The 13166-nt window shown below is 35.1% G+C and overlaps 1 protein-coding gene across 7 annotated transcripts in view; it reads right to left on the bottom strand.

Moving 5' to 3' along the window:
* Nucleotides 1–13166, bottom strand: part of RIMS2 (regulating synaptic membrane exocytosis 2) — a 304062-nt gene that overhangs the window by 263410 nt on the left and 27486 nt on the right. The gene's annotated exons all lie outside the window — the stretch shown is intronic.

Genomic DNA, 13166 nt, shown 5'->3' with positions numbered 1-13166 from the left:
GACATCTTCCAGACAAAGCCACAGTGGCAGGGGCCAAGGCAGAGGCGGTTAGGGGTGATCATGCCAGCAGGGGAGAGCAGTTAGGCGGTGATCAGACCAGCAGGGGAGGGCAGTTAGAGAGCGATCAGGCCAGCAGGCAGGTGAGCGGTTAGGAGCCAGAGGTCCTGGATTGCAAGAGGGATATCTGACTGCAGGTTAGGCCTGATCCCTCCCGGATTGGAGAGGGTGCAGGCTAGGCTGAGGGACCCCCTCCCCCAACCCCGTGCATGAATTTCGTGCACCGGGCCTCTAGTAATTATATAAAATAGATAATGGTTACTGGAAGTAGAAATACCAAACAAATTAATAGTTGTTTATTGTATTCTTTATTTTTTATTTAAATTAGAAGCAAAGTGCAGTACATAGAAAATGGATTTTCAGGCTCCATAGATTTGGGCTTAAATACCAAATCAAAGATTAGAAACTTTGCAAACTTCAACAAGGTACTAAATATTCATATCGATAAAAGTTACTTTCCTAACTGATAAAATATGGATCTAAGGATGATAATACTAACTCTCCTGTGTTGTTTTGAGGATTGAAGATTAAAAATAATTTATATAAAATATACAGATGATGTATCATAGAATGGTACACTTAAAACCTATATAATTTTATTAACCAATGTCACTCCAATAAATTTAAGAAAATAAAAAATAAGTGTCTAACACAATGCCTAATATATGTTGGATTTTCAGTAGATTACTATATTAGTATATTAAGTTAATCTTCTATCACCAATTATAATATAGGCTTCCTAAGGAGGTTTTATTTCTTTTAAGTAGCTCTGAATAGCTAAATAAAGCTAGGAACATTGTTGATCTTCAATAAAAACCTATTAATTGCTCATAGTTTCTAGTCGGACACTTTTTAGGTGCACAGTTCAACAGTGTTAAGTACATTCACACTGTTGTAAAACTGAATTCCAAAACTTGTTCAGTTTGCAACACTCAAAATCTATACTGTTTTATAGCATATCCCCTTTTCTCCCAAACTCAATACCCTGATAACCACCATTCTACACTTGATTTTTTTGATTTTTTATGTTTTTCAGATTCCAGGAATCCAGTAATATCATAAATAACATCTGTGTGACCAGAAAATCTTCACCCTCTTATGAAAAATATTTTTCAATTAATCAGAAAAAAATAAAATCACATGTTCATAAAATAAAAGATGAGTTCATATTTCAAATGAGTGACTCTGATGCTTTATTTATGTCAAATACTGAATCTCACACAACTCTCCATATTGCTGAACAATTTCCTTATGGTTTAAATAAATTATGATAATATAGATCATTAAAAGGAAAATTCAACATAGTGTTTTCAACTGATACAAGGATATTTTTGTAAAATACCATTTAAAATTTTTAATTGCCCATTATTCCAGTTCATATTGTTTGTGTAATTCCATATAATACATTTTATTTAAGCACTTTTATGATTTTGTTCTCTCTTGAATTGTATATACATTTCGTTTTTCCCATACTAAAACTTAAAGCTCATTGCAGGCAAGATTGATATCTTCTTATGCATAATAAGACCTATAAATCATAGAACAGTAAGACCTTCTATAATTAATAACTTGAATTTATGTGAAGTCCTTCTGGGGGATACATAATAAAATATTTGATGCTATTACATTACGATTTATGTTTCTTAGATTCTTGAAAGAATTAGTTATCAATAATGTCAGTGTATTTGACTATTTTATTTTTTGTAACTAAATAAGAAAGTTTTTTACAGGAAAATACCAAAATATCGCTAAATTTTTTTAAAAATACCTCATAGTTCAGATTTCTTTTGGTTTGAATATACATGAAATATAAATATATCTAACCCATTAATGGTTTCAAAACACAAATTTCAACCAAAATCTTCAGCCTTTCAATGCCATCTTGTGACAAATTTAGGTACTGCAGATCTTTTTTAAAAGTGAAAGGTACATTAAATATAGAGCAAAAAAATAATGTTCAAATAAATTAGGTTTGGATTTCAACTTTTCTGCTTATTTTAAACAATTACTATTCATGATACAGTGATAATACATGCTATATGATTCTGTGATATGAATTTATCTAGAATAAGTAACACTCAATATTCAAGAGTAACAACCTTTTCCTGCCTGGTAATTGACAATGAAAAAGAAATGATGAAAGTTTGGGAGGCAGACAATTAGCCAATCATGATCATCTGCAGAAACAACCTTTTGCTGCTTTATGATTTATCACAAGGTAAGCAGGTAACGCAACCTCTTCTAGAGCAGGTTCTCAAAGAATATCCCTGGAACAGCGGCATCAGTGTCACCTGGGAACTCATTAGACGTGCAAACCTATTGAATCAGAAATTTGGGGTGGGACCCAGAAATATGTTTTGGTTTGCTTGTTTGTTCGTTTGTTGTGGGTTTGGGAGGGGGGGTTGCCAAATCCTACAGATAATCCTGATGCTTGATGAAGTTAGAGAACCACTGGTTAGGGCAGAGATTCCCAGCTCAGGGTAAAATGCGTTACAAGTGTGTTCCTCAGAGTAGCTAGATAGGCCAATGGAGGTCATGATCAGCTTGGCCAATTTACCTCAGTGTGAACTAGGTAAGTCTATGATTCCTGTGTAGTCCAAAATGAGAATAAGAACTGGAAATGCTATGGGTTTTGTGTTCCTCACCTGTTAACACCTAGTGGATAGTAATGTAAAATCAATGAGTATAAGGCATGATATATGATTCGCATTAAAGACTCTCTACGTATTAATACTTACTCTTCCCATATGCTCTGGGCTATCCATATTGGGTGCTCTTTTCCTCATATCCTAACACCCAATTACCTTTATTTTCTTCTTTCCTGTCTCCTCCTGCTCTTGGATTAATAGTTTATTAATCTTTAAAGCTTAGGAAGCCTAAATCTACTCCAAGCAGTACAAGGGACTGACAATTTCACTTGAAACCCTTACACACACAGCAACTTAACTTACAAATCGACGATACTGAACTATGTCTCACAAATACAAGCACATATACATGCTATGAGATGACTTTTCACTAACCGGCTATGAAACAGTTAATGCCTATCAGAGGTCAATTATGTATTAACAGAACAAAATTTAACTTATGTGGGAATAAAATAGCAGGAGTTTTATTAATGGAACTCTTTATTTAACCAGTTAAATTAACCACCAAATACATCTTATGATGAGTGTTGTAAAAAATATCTTAGAAATTTTATATGCCTATAAATCACCATGGTTACAGCCTATTAGTTTTGCTTGTCCTCATATATATCAAAAATGCCTAGGCCAGTGATGGCAAACCTTTTGAGCTTGGCGTGTCAGCATTTTGAAAAACCCTAACTTCACTCTGGTGCTGTGTCACATATAGACATTTTTTGATATTTGCAGCCATAGTAAAACAAAGACTTATATTTTTGATATTTAATTTATATATTTAAATGCCATTTAACAAAGAAAAATCAACCAAAAAATGAGTCCGTGTGTCACCTCTGACACGCGTGTCATAGGTTTGCCATCACTGGCCTAGTCCCTACAATTACAAAGTCATATAGAATTCAAAATTATAAGGTATTGTACACTGACATAAATATGCCAAATTTTTCAAAGTAATACAGCAGTATAAGAGATGGAATACTCATGACCCACATGTTAGCTACTGTGGTCCCAAGGCTCCTTCCCCATCGGGGAGAAGGTTCTGTGGAAGCATGAGATCATCCCTTTCCACTCCTTGGCCAAAAAATAAGGTTTCTGCTCCACTCTACCGAACTCAGCCTCATTCTACTGGGGCAAACGGCGCTGGGCAGAAGGACCCTGGTCTGGGTCCCTGACCTGGAAGGGTCGGTAATATATGGACCAGATCCACACCCAGAGAAAGAAGTCCTGAGAGCTTCAGGTCTCTGGTAAAATGGCCGATTCTTCTGCTCTGAATGGGAGTTGTGGGATGGGAGGCTGGAGAGGTCAGAACAGGAATCGAGTCTTCAGGGAAGGCGACCATAGCCTATCCCCTCCGAAGTTGGTGTTACTTAAGGAAATCGGTTTAAAAGTGCCAAGTTTTTAATACAGAGTGGGGCAAAAGGAGGTTTATAGTTGTCCATATGGGGAGCAATACAATAATTAATAAGTAGTAATACAAGAATAAACTGTTTCATGTACTCACAACTGTAGAGCAAAATTAACTGAAGCCAGTAATCTAAAGAAATAGAACAAAATACCGATGGTAGGAGGGCCTGAGGGAAATATCAGAAACGAGTGAACAGAGCCAGTTTAGAGAGTCAAAATGAACAATCTCTGTAACTTCTGGAAAAAAGAACACTACTGCCTGTGACTGAACTTCAGCGTGCTGTTCATCGCACGTTAGCAGTAAGCTAGTTCCTTCGAAAGCCAACAGATAACAGTGTCGTAAGGACTGAAGGAGTCACTCCCTTTAGGAATGTGCTCCACAAAAGAGCTATCAAGTGAGAAACAAAGCCTGGTTTCAACCTAAAGTAGAGAATTGAGATGCCTAGATCACTGAGTGTCAATTTCCATGACTTTACAATAAATGACCAATTAAATTAGAAAAATGAGACTAGCACATAATTGAGTTGCAATTTCAACAGCTTCATAACACACTTAATATGATGGGTCCATCTCCCACGCTGTGGCAATTTCAGATGCCAAACATCAAATCAAAGACAGGACATTATAATAAAAATGAAAGACAGTTCAGCTGAAAATACCATCATTTATTGTATCACCATGCAGTCAGTAGTACTAAAAATTTTAGATAGCAGCACCACTATTTATCAAAACAACAACACAGTTAAAAAAAAAACAAACTGCAACTTACGCTTAAAATCTCAAAAAAATTATAGAGAATAAAAAATTATAGTGAGCTCTACCACTTTGCATAAACTTCAATCTTTACCCCTCTTTCTACTTTCCCAAACTCTATTTTTAATCGCTACATATCAGTTTGTTTTATGCCATGATACAAATCTTAACGTTTAACATTTTTTCTGCTAAAATAGGCATTGCTTGTATAGAAAGATTTTTCTTTCTGCACTCAGAATTATAGTTTATAAATAAAAATAATTTAATTAAATTAAAACAGGAACAAAATGAAAGAAGATGAGCAGAGTATAAGCCTCAGGGCCACTGTGTCCCCAGGAGGAAAAGCAGGCACCACTGGCAGAGAGCAGAGCTCTTTTAGGATCACAGAACTAAACGTGCTCCATGTCAAATGAGAATCTGGAGTCAAGTTCACTTCCTGATGCCCAGGGCTTTCTTTATTAATAAAAGGGGTTGGAAAATACTGTAGGAAAGCTTTCTCCAGCTACAGAGTCCACAGAGCTGTGAGTCTGCGTAAGTGGGACACAGTCCTCTAACACAATACTGAACAAAGCCAGCCATGAATGCGCAAGATCATTCATTTAAAATATCACTAATATATTAATTTGCAATATCACTCAATATCGAGATGGAGGCAAGATCCCAGCTCACTACCGAAGACCTGGTCCTGGATTAGAGAACCCAGACACTGCATGAAGGCGATCACAAAAAGTTCATAAGAAAAGGATACACGCTCAAAGGTAAAGAGGAGAGAGGAGAAAAAAACTACAGCAAAAACTTTTTAAAAACTCTTCCCGTAAAAAAAAAAAAAAGTGGGGGGAGGGGGGAAGAGTCTAGATGGTTTCACATTTAACTCCTACCAAACACTGAGAGAACAAATAATCTCAAACTTATTCAACTAATCTGGGGCAGGCGCGGGGGAAGGAAAGTTCCCCAACTAGAAAGATTTTAATGGCAAAATCAGAAAAAGGCAGTGAATTCGTTTCCTATGGCTGAAGTAACAAAATTACCACAAACTGGTGGTTTAAAACAACAGAAATGTATTCTTTAACAGTTATGGAGACCAGAAGTCCCAATCTGAATTCAGTATCCCTGAGCCAAAACCAAGGTGTCAACAGGGCCACACTCCTTCAGGGGGTTCTAGGGAAAACCAGTTCCTTGCCTCTTCTGGCAATCAGCTTCCGGTGGCTACCTCTGATCCTTGGCTTGTGGCAGCATCAATCCAAACTTCACGAAAAGCATCTTCAAATTCCTCTATGTTACATCTTCATATCACCTTCTCCTGTGCGTGCGTGCGTGCGCGTGTGTGTGTGTGTGTGTGTGTGTGTGTGTGTGTGTGTAAAATCTCCCTCTGTCACCCTCTTACAAGGATACAAATAATTACAGTTAGGGCCCACCCAGATAATCTACCCATCTTAAGATCCTTATTAAATTACATCTGCAAGAATGCTTTTTTTTTCTCCTGCCATATAAAATTACTCACAGGTTCAAGGATTAGGACATGGATATTTTTTGAGGGGCCATTTTCAGCCCTCCATAGACAATATACATTTTAAATATACAGTGTCTCCCCCAAAAAAATATACACACTTTGAATAATTATTCATTCCAAGGGGTTAAATCTGAAAAGAAAGAAACATCAATTGAGCTATCAGCTGCTGAAGTGTGTATACATTTTGGGGGGACATCCTGTATATGAGAAAGAAATGAACAAGAGAAAAAACCTATCATGACAAAGGGAGGATTGCAACAAATGCAAAAATAGTTCAATATTGGAAAATATGTTAATATAATTCACCACATTAATAGATTAAAATAGAAAAATGTGATCATATCAATAGTACAGAAAAACTATTCAAGCATTCATAAAATGCAAGATTCATTCATTCATGTGAAAATAAAATCTAGCAAACAAGAAACAGAAAAGCAAGGCTTAAGCCAGATAAAGAGTACCTACAAAAATTCTATATCCTATTTTATACTTAAGAATAAAAGGGAAGAGCCTTTTGTTCAAGGTCAGGAACAAAGAAAAATAAAATTAAGTCAGGAATAAATTAAGAATCCCTTGTATCACCACTTCTATTCAACATTGTCCTGGAGACACTGGATTAGTAAATATCCCACATGAGACAAGAAAAAAGATAAAACTGTCTATCCTTAACACCATTTGATAATGATAGAAAATCCAAAAAAATCTACAAATATTAAAAGTTATAAGGGGCTTGACGAGTTTCGTAGATCAAAAATAAACAGACTAGCCCGGCCAGTGTGGCTCAGTTGGTTGAGCATAGTCCCATGCACCAGGAGGTCGCAGATTCAATTCCTGGTCAGGGACACATGCCCAGATTGCGGGCTCGATCCCCAATAGGGAGCATGCAAGAGGCAGCCAATAGATGTTTCTCTCTCATTGATGTTTCCATCTCTCATTCTCTCTCCCTCTCCCTGTCTTCCTCTCTCTGAAATCAATTTTAAAAGTAAATAAATCAATAGGCTGAAATAAACAGCATTTCTGTACACCACTAATAACCAACTACAAATATTTAATTAAAAATTTTAAATATCTGTTACCAAGAAGCATAATATACAAAAGTCTAAAAGAAGACTAACATAAGTGGAAAGATATACTCTCTTGGGATGAAAAGACAAAATACCACGAGAATGTCAGTCTATCCAAATTAAATCTTTAAAGTTCAATATGATTTTAATCAGAACTCTATTACTGTTTTTCGTGGCATTTATCAAGCTAATTCTAAAATGAATATGAAAGAGCCAGGATAAGAAAAGACTCTAGACAATGCTGAAGAGAAATAACAATTTGAGGTGGACTTGCTCTACTTACTATAAAGTAGCAGAAATTAAGATAGTGTGGTATTAGCAGGGAGATGGTAAATGAAACATGGAGCATAAGAAAGGTTCTAGATACAGACTCTCACATATGTCAGTGTTAACATCACAAATCAGTGGAGAAAAATGCACTGTTGAATTAATATAACTGAGACAAATGGTTTTCCATGCTGGGGAGGGAGGAGGATTCATTCCTCACACCACATAAAAAATCCATACTAATTGTATTAAACACTAAAACATGAAAGTCAAAACTAAGAATCTTTTAGAACAAATGTCAGGCAAATTTTCTTAAGTCAGAAAAACAAAAGATTTCTTAACTCAAATACAGAAAGCACAAAGTATATAAAAAGATAAATTCTATTGTATCAAGATGTTTAAACATTTAAACAGTACAATAGTAAGAGAGAATAAACAAAGTAAAAAAGAGAAAGCACAATCTGGGAGAGATTTTATTGCAATGTTTACAATTAACAAAGAATATGCATTTCGAATATATGCAGAACTAGCATATTTCAATAAGAAAAAAACAAACATCACAGTAGAATAATAGGTCAAAGAATGAATATACAATTCCACTGAGAAACCCAAATGGACAATAAACAAATAAAAAGGTGCTTAACATCATCAGTCATAAAACGCAAATTTAAAACAATGAGTTACTATTCACACCCATCTGTTTGGCAACATTTTAAGTCTGACAATACGAAGCATTAGAAAGGAAGTAAAGGAACCAATACAAATATTCTCCTCAGGACTGTAAATTATTTTCAACCAGTTTGGAGAGCCATTCCACAATATGTAGTGAAACTAGAAATGGCTACCTACATATTCTATGACCCAGAAACCTTAGAGAAATTCTCACGTAGGCACAAGAAGACATGAACAGGTATATTTATTGAGTACTATGTCCCTTAGAAAAACAATTTAGATAACTTAAATCAACATGAAAATGAATGAACTATAGCATATTCATGCAAAAGAATTATATTCAGCAGTAATGAAAAAAAGATATTTAGATAAATCTTAATTTTGAGATAATTCTCAAAATATGGTTGAAGAAATTTCAGAAAAATAAATACAGTGTGTTCTATAATATAAAGTCAAAAATTCTTGCAATATAATACTATATATGGTTTAGCAGCATATATGTATGAAGTTAAACTGTATAAATAAAGTGTGGAATGATAAGTATTAAAGATAATTGCTGTATCTCTAAAAAACATGGAAAAGTTTTAAGACTTGTATAACTGGTTGGTGTTATTCTCTAAATGTCTCGATATATTTTAAATATTTCCAAATGAACAAGAGGGAAAAGAAAACATGGGAGGAGATTAGAATATATAACTAGGAATGCTAGACTAGTGACTAATGAAGGTTAATTAGACTAGTGAAAATATTTGCTGATACTCATAATTATACTGAAAAGTTAATGTATATTTAACATAAACATATTAGTTAACTGAGAAGTAATTAGCGAATTTTCATACAAATATAATTTTTTTTAAATACAATAAAGCATACTTCCAAGGGAAGGGGGGCGGGTTTATGAAGGGGTGTGTGTACAGTAGCCAGGCAATTATATCAAAGGTAACCAGTTATCTGCACATATTTTGTACTGTTGGTTTTATTTTCTTTTCATCAAAGCATGTGATGTTTTATAAACTCCCTGTTCTCCATTAAATTTTATCAAAAAACTAAAGTGGGTGCCAAAGTAAATTAATCATGGAAATGAATTTAATTGTATAGGGTTATTATCAGTATAAGGAATTCATAATAAATATTTGGATCTCGAAGTATTATTTTAATTCACAATTGCGTTTTAAGTTTAAGTGTCTCTAAGTGGTTTTTAAAGAAAAGACAACTTTTAAGGCAGTAGGTATATTCAGCAAGATTAAGGAACGTGAACATTTCTGCAGTTACCACATTTCCCCACTAGTCTGTACTCTAGCACTTTGGTCAAACTGGGCCCAAAGGCTTTGTATTTTGCACCTAAATCTTTTTTTCCCTAAAAAATAAAGTAAATTTCAGTTAAAACTATAAGTTTAATAAAATCTTAAAATGAGTTGAAAGAGTATCGTTATTCACATTACAAAATGTGATGATACTAATTAGAATAATTATTTTCCATTGCATATTAACTGATTAAAGATTCAATAGAGTAAGTATAAATGTACTATCACTTGACAGTTTTCTTTTTCATCATTTAAAAGAACTTAAAGTTTATGATGTATAATTATAGAACTACAAAATAATTTAAATAAATTTAAAGTAAAATTAAGCCAGTTCAATTTTTCTTAAAATAGAAAGCATATTCCTAGATTTCATTTAAAATGAAAAGCATATTCACTAGGTCGGTTTGGCTCATCAGTTAGAGTTTTGGCCCAACCAAAGGGTCAGGGGTTCAATTCTGCCCACGGGCATGTACCTCGGTTGCAGGTTCATCCTGGCCCCTGCCGGGGCATGTGTGGGAGGCAACCAATCAATGTGTCTCAAGTCGATGTTTCTCTCTCTCTCTCTTTCTCTCTCTTCCACTCCCTCCCTCCCGCCCCCTTATCTCCCTCCTTTCCCTAACTCTCTATTCCAAAAGAGGACATCTTACAAAAAAAACAAAAGCCAGAACATAATTACATGACAGTAAAGAGGTGGTAAAGAAAATGATGCTTTATCCAAATTGAAGAGAATCGGAAGTGTAAAACCAGAAGCAACACAGAGGAAATACTACCAAAAATATGGAGATATGGAAATCATTAGAACACTCTTAGGAAAGAGAAATTTTAAGGAAGGGGTATTTTTTCAGAGAAAAGGTTCTAAGTATAAAGTTTCATTTACCTGTTTCTCCGATTCTCGCTAGTAATTATTTAAAACGTTAAGGTTAATGGACAAGACTATTTGGAATCTTCCATGGTTTCTTGCAAGTAAATTTTCAGAAGCCATGGACTTCCTTTTGCAAATTGTTCTTCTTGCTCCTGTAACTACTAAAAGGCAATAACATCACTAACCATATACAGGAGTCTGACCTACATTACAGCAGATTCCATGTACAACAAGCCCAACTTGGCCCACCCAAGGGAGATTCACTATTCTACAAAAGTAAACTATCACAATATCACATCATAATATTACAAGCACAGCATATACCAAAGCTTCCGTGAATTTGTATTTTGTTCATCTCAAGCTTAACATGACCAAGACTGAGTTCCAGTCCTTTACCTTAACACTGCGCCATCCAGTCTTTCTTACTCATAGCAGCAGTTAAGGACAACACTCCAACTTCCCAGTTTGCGTCGGAACAAAAATCATGGAATAATCTTTTTCTCCCATAATCCCACATATATTCCACCAGAACATTTTTTTTTTTGGTTCTACTTTAAAAATATATTCACAGAGATGACATCTCACCACCCCCACCACAAACTACCCTGGTCTAAGTCACCATCATCACCTGCCTAAATTACTGCAACAACCTCATAACTGGTCTCCCAGGATCCATCCTTCCTCATTCTAATCTATTCTCCTCATTAATCTATCGCAACAAAGCAGTGACAATAAACCTTTTGATGTGTCTTCAAATATAAGTCACATCATGTCACTTTTTTGGTCAGAACCTTTAATGCTCCCCATTTTGCTCCGAATAAAAGCCAAAGTCCTTACAATGACCCCAAAGGTCCTCTGCAATCTTACTCTAACCTTGTTTCTCACTATCTTGACCCACTTGCCCTGCTCCAGCCACACTGACTTCCTTGCTCTTCTTCCAACAGGTCCTGCCTGCTCCTAACACAGGACGACCTCTGTATCCACTATTACCTCAATCTGGACGGCTTTGACCCTAAATATCTGCAATGCTAACTCCCTCAACTCTTTCAGGTCATAGTTCAACTGTCACTTTTCAAGGCCATATATAAACTAAAATAGCAACACCACTCAAAATTAAGTATTTTAATTTTCCCCAGGACACTTACACCTTCTATTATTTATTTATCTCATTGGTTATGTGCTTCTCTTAATTAGAATATGTCTATTTTAGTTCACTGCTATATTCCAAGTGCCTAGAAAAGACCAAGTTGTGTCCAAGGAATGAGTGAATTAATATAGTAACCATTAGAAATAAGTATATTACAGTGAATAATCATTATATAAATCTGCTTGCTTAGCAAATTTCTACCATCCAAACACCATAAGTTGCATAAAATTATCTCTAAAAAAGTAACCTTTAAGAACTTTCCAAATTCAAATATTATTATAAAATATATTTTTCTGATAAAAATATTTACTTAAAATTCAAAATGCTGAAATAAATTATTTTAAATTTGTTTTATATACACTAAAATTTCTTAAAGATTTAAATGAAAGTAAAATATATATAGCGTATCTCAGAGGTTTCCAAACTGGTTCAATAAAGGTTCTACTTATGATGTATGCTAATTGATTTTAGAATCTTACTAGGTCTTTTATGGGGGCGGAGGGACCCACATTTTTTTTTCTGTTTTAGAGGTGATAAATATGTTGCTGCTGCCACTGCTACTAACAACAACAATACATAGCATTTTTTAGTTCCTCCTGTTACAGGCATGCTTCTAATTCTTATGTATTTATTATCTCATTTAATCCGCACTAAATTCCTCTCCGTTTATAAAGGAAGAAACTGATGACAGAGGTTAAGTCACATAGACAAGGTCTTCAGCTGTAAAGCAATGTAGCCAGAATTCAAACCTCGGTCTTTTATAACCAAGGGACATAAAATTTTTCATATTAACTCTGTCTTAAACCTCATGTGGCAGATGATTTTGGTACTCAGTGTCAAATCTCCTTGACTTACATCTGGTTTCAGCCATAGCTGTGCTGGACAGTGGTAGCAACAACTGAACCCAAAAGAACTTCACACCCACCGGAATGGATGTAATTTTTTTTTTTAAGGAAAATAACAAGTGGTAGCAAGGATGTGAGATACTGTAACACTTATACACTGATGATCGATATATAACACATGGTACAATCAATGTGGAAAAGTTTGATAGTTCTTCAAAAACTTAAACATAGAATTACTATATAGCCCAGCAATTCCACTACTAAGAAATACCCAAGATAATTACATAGGCTACTTTCAGTGCGTTCCTAGTGAACGCTAACTTTTAATTATTAGTGTCTCTAATTTTTCGACATCACAATGCATTCTAATATGATGCCGTTAAGTTAAAATTAGCCTCACTTGGTACCACCCACACCTAAATAAGCATACCCCCAATCCCAAGAAGCACAATGTGCTGGCTTTTTAAAAAGGCACACGTACGGCTCAGCAAATTCTCTCATGATAAACCTAAAAATAAATTCCACACAAAGGCCAGCTCCCCGTGCACATCCTGCCCAGCAGACACACATCCCTGAGGAATCACTACCTATTCACTGAAAGCCCAGGTCAGTTACTCTGGCTGTGGCTAGAGCTAACCT

The sequence above is a fragment of the Myotis brandtii genome, unplaced genomic scaffold (genome assembly GCF_000412655.1).
Source record: "Myotis brandtii unplaced genomic scaffold, ASM41265v1 scaffold59, whole genome shotgun sequence".
NCBI classification, from domain to species: Eukaryota; Metazoa; Chordata; class Mammalia; order Chiroptera; family Vespertilionidae; genus Myotis; species Myotis brandtii.
This window is presented reverse-complemented; position numbering and strand designations above follow the sequence as displayed.